The sequence below is a fragment of the Lolium rigidum genome, chromosome 1, assembly GCF_022539505.1.
Source record: "Lolium rigidum isolate FL_2022 chromosome 1, APGP_CSIRO_Lrig_0.1, whole genome shotgun sequence".
NCBI classification, from domain to species: domain Eukaryota; kingdom Viridiplantae; phylum Streptophyta; class Magnoliopsida; order Poales; family Poaceae; genus Lolium; species Lolium rigidum.
The window spans coordinates 130547510-130552587 of NC_061508.1; positions in this window are offsets into that span (position 1 = coordinate 130547510).

Below are 5078 nucleotides of genomic sequence, written 5' to 3' on the forward strand. Positions count from 1 at the left end.
CAGCAAACACCTCCCTTAGTATGTGAGCGGTTTCATTGGAACAAATAGTCTCATTCCTCTCTTTGGTGATTCTTATCACTAGCTAGGATGTTTCAACACCATCATCGTGTTCGTCTACAATGGTCAGTTTAACATGTCATTCTTGTTTACCCACACAATGATCACTTTCTAAATGTTGTGTTGGGCATAGTTCTGTTGATCGTCCATACTACGTTACTGAGAATGTGACCTCCAACTGCAAGTCAGGCTCAGATGAATGTGTATGCCCTACCCTCGGGCAACTTGCTTGGTATGACATTGACCATGAGGGCGGCCGACCTCAAGCAGTGGCGGAGCTACATGCAAGTCAGGGGGCACCATCCCAGCCCATCAACTTTTTTGAAACATGCCTTGGTAAATGCTCATTTGCCCGGTATCATTATTGGTAATTAAAATTTGTAGCCTACGTTAGTAGGAACACCAAGTACAATGTAGATTGAAGTCACCGACACTCAGGCAACGCCTGATGAAGATTGAAGCCACGGTTTTTAGATCGATGACCACATGCGCCTTGCTGTTGAATGAAACATCGTCTCCAATGAAAGCAAATAATCTACCATGATCCTAACCATCCAATCAATGGTTGGTTCTTGATAGAAAGGCGCATTGGACATATGCTTTTGATCCAGACCATGCATGCCTTCCTCTTTGATCCTCTTTGTGCTCTACATGTAGTGGAGTGGTTGATCAACTTGAAGGTTGTTACTGTGGGTATGTTCATGGACAGAAATTTGATGTTTCCAAGAAACATAATACTACGTACTGTTGGAGTACCAAATACTCCTAAACAGTGCTTTGCTTTTCCTCCCGTTTCACATGTCGACACATGGATGGAAATCCTGGCCCAAGGCCCTTTCTTGGAACGAGACAGGGACTAATCATGCACCTCTTGGCAACTGCTCTCGCAATCATTAATTCCTCCCGTTCAAATTTGCTCCAGTACAACCAGTCGTAGTAACCACCTGGGACAAATTTCGTTGGCTATGTAACACCTGCAGGAGCCGTAACAATGCTCAACACATGTGACTGACAATGATATTGGTACGATCCTTCTTGAGGAGGAAGCTACAATTGTGATGAGAATGATCCTCACAGACAGCCATTGATCATGCATGATACCTGCAATCTGGATCACACAACAGGTCATTTGTGGAGCTGGTACGACCTACAGGTGTTCTTTTCTGATGTGAAGTGTTCTCTGAACTTTCCAAGCAGACAGCTCGATCGATCACACAAGATCAGAACATAATCTGTATGCAGTGTATGACCTCTTCTGCATTTCTCTCTAGCTCTCAGTCTCAGCTGTTTTTGCGAGCTAGCTGTTAAAGTGAAAAGGCTGGAGGGATTGATGTATCCCAACTAGTAGAAACTTTCTATAATGTTCGTGGTCCTTGACGAATTTGGTACAACCGACCTCTGCGGCTGGAGGAGATCATTCTTGTCGGCCTCGATCGCTTTCCATCAAGTGATCAGCTCCCATCTCTAGCTAGCTTTCCCTTCACGTTATGGTAGGACCTGCATGCATTGTGGTGCAAAAAGATATGGATACGTACAAACCGTCCTATGCTAGAGCTAAAAGGAAGACCATGCATAACCTAAAGAAAAAGTGAGCGACCTATCTCTAGCTACTGGATTAAAAGGCTTTGTTTGTAGAGCTGAAGGGTCATTGGAATTGAAGGCTGCTAGCTTCCTATCTCTAGCTAGCTTAGTGGTTACCGGAAGCACATGCAGAACTAGCTAGCTATCTAGGAGAGCTTGCAAATAGTGCCACAATGATGTGGCAATGTGATGTGAAGACAAATTATGTACTCCGTCCGTTCTGATTTAGTCTACATTTAAAAAAATGAGACAAATTAGTATTGCATTTATTAGTACTACTTAGATATGTGAACAACCAATCAAAGCTACATTAAAAATAACAACAACCAATAAAGATTGCAAGACCACTTCATTTTTAGTGTTGTTGTTAATTAAAAGCTAGAATGTAGAGTATTTCAGAATAAATTTTGGGGCTAAAATGTAGACTATTTCAGAAAGGAGGGAGTAGTCTCGTGGTCGTCTCAAGCTTGCGTGACAGTTTTGTTTTGTAGACTAATGGCAGTATTGCACCAATGGTAATTGCCTCTTCCATCGAGATAGCAAATGATTTCTATGCCAAGCTAGTTAAGAGATGGATGGGAGAGATTAGACAATTAAAGGGTCATAGTACATGATTAGGAAAAGGCGCGAGTTTGGGTCAAAGAGAGTGTTTGATGGCACAGGAACAACAAAGAAATTGTAAAAAGAGGTTTGAGTGGATGGAAACCTTCCTCCAAACTATAGTGCAAAGTAATCATTGGAAAAAAGTACCCCCTCCGTCCCTAAAAGGATGTCTTAGATTTTCTAAATTTGGATGTATCTAAACACAATAACTTTAGAAAAATCTAAAATATCATTTATGGAACAGAGGGAGTATTAAAAGTTACAATCCTATAAATCAAACAATGTTTGTAGGAAAAAACTCAAACGATCTAAGTCCCTGAGAAATCCTACAAAGTTGCTTTGAATCAAAGGAGCCCTATAGGGTTCAGAACTTCAGATACGAAAATGATATCAAAGGATGATGGCTGAGCTTCGCCTTTTTTTCGTTTTTTGTGTGTGTGTGTGTGTGTGTGTGTGTGTGTGTGTGTGTGTGAGGTTCTATATGATTGATAATACTGGCCGCCTTGAGCACTCAGCCGAGAAAAGCGAAACTAGGCAAGAGTCTAGAGATACTATGGTACGTACGGACGTGCAGACATGACCAGGATCAGAAACCACCGTACAGATCGAAATTGGCAAGAAAGAAGTGACTAAAACAGCTCCTGTCCTGAAATGTGGATCTTTATGGGGAAGATCAGAGGAGATCTCCCTAGGGCCTAGGCCAACGAGGGAATCTCATGGGAATAAGGTGAAGTGCATGAGGTCAGATGATCAGGCCAAGCTTGTGATTATGCCATCTTCTAAAGGCAATCAGGATTAGTTCGGGAGGCGAGCTAGGTCATGATAAGGACTCGCGGGCACTTGGGTTTGGGGTATTATGCAGCTACTCCTAGTCTCACAAGCATCCTGAATTACCAGTTTGGTTGGATCGATTAACCATTTAACCAGCTGGGTGTACATGCATGACCCCTAAAGTTTGGACGAGCTGATCGATGGATGAGCTACCGTCGCAAAGCCTCAATCTTTATGGGGAAGACCGAAGCGAATCTAGCACGCCGGTCTAAAAGGCAGAATTCCATGGGAGTTAGGCAGCTATCACTTGGCAGCATAATAACATTCGTCCTCCTCTGTTCGTGTGTGTCGTTCTCCTGCGAATTTGAGACAAGAGGAGAGGACGCGCCCGAATGATTAGTAGCAACATATATAAGTTAGGCTGGCGATCAAAGGAGATCGACGTGTGGATGGACACATACACTCATGTCGATGATCATTGCCCGGCGCGCGCGGCATTGGGGCTTTTTCCGGCGAGAAGAGGCTCGCATGTGTATCCAGAATCAAAGGAGATCCCTCTTGCGTCTCCTTGTCCATCATCATTCCTCTTGCGTCTCCTTGTCCATCATCATTCCTCGTCAGTAAACAAAATTAACGGATCGGACTCAACTGGGGAACGTATGCAAGTACACGCTGTACCAGCGAGCAGGGGTATATGGAACAAAACAAAGCAGATGTTCATGACACACCAGATGAGAAACAAATCAGAACGTGCTCCACCATTTCAGGGAGGGGAAAAAATAAGAACCAACGAACGTGCTCCACATCAGTCCGTAGAACCAATCCGTAAGATTTCTTCCGTACGTGTAGGATTATTGCTGAGCAACATATACGGAAATGTTCTACAAAAAATTCTTACGAACAACCACTTGTGGCACACTAGATGAGAAACAAATCAGAACGTGCTCCACTATTTCAGGGAGGGAAAAATAAGAACCAACGAACGTGCTCCACATCAGATCCGTAGAACCAATCCGTAAGATTTCTTCCGTAGGTGTAGGATTATTGCTGAGCAATGCTACATATACGGAAATGTACTACAAAAAATTCTTACGGACAACCACTTGTGGCACACCAGATGAGAAATAAATCAGAACGTGCTCCACTATTTCGGGGAGGGGAAAAATAAGAACCAACGGGTGCTCCACATCAGTCCATAGAACCATGTGGTAGACGTGGTGAGCAACTAAACAATTCTTATACAAAAAAATCCGTAAAATTTCTTCCGTAGTTATAGGATTATTGTTGCTGGCTGCCTGTCTGCATTGGTAACAAAAGCCAAGCGTTCTATTTACTGGTAGGTTCCTCGACGGTGTATTATTTATAAAATTTGTTAAATCGAGTATTATTTATCGGATTAAAGAAAAAAATATTATTAGAAAAAAATCGCCACGCATATCTTGTGTTTGGCCTGGTCGTGCGTGGCCGTTGAGAGGTGGCCGTGCAAGTGCCCATTGTGCGCGTGAGTGTAGCTAGGATCAGGCCGTTGTGCCTGGATGTGAGTGCGTGCGTTGTGTGCTATATAAAATCATGTAATCAGCCGAGTTTCTTGAGAAGCGAAGGGAAAACGCACAAGCTAGTGTGTGTGCTGCAACTTTCATGTGTGTGTTCTTCTTCGTCTCCACTTTGTTCATGTGTGTGTTGTACCTTGGGCGAATCCAACAACTGAATCCTTATCCTGATCTGAATTACCAGTTTTGTGTGATCGATTAAGCGGTTGGGCGTGTCCTGAGTCCCGAGTCATGACGGACGAGTCTGCACCTGGAATCTTGGATGCACGCCAGTGAGTCTCCGGGAGTTGACCGACCAATGGGCTAGCGTCACAAAGCCTCAAATTTTATGGGGAAGAAGACCTAGATATTTTTTCTTTTCGATAAAAAGCATATATTAATATCACGGAGATACCAATTACACCTAACCTACACAACAACGCATTGTCTTGTGGTATCACGAATGCACACAACCAAAAAAGAAAGAAGATTTACACAAAATAAAAGTCGTGATTTATTCCTTGAAACAACAGTTCA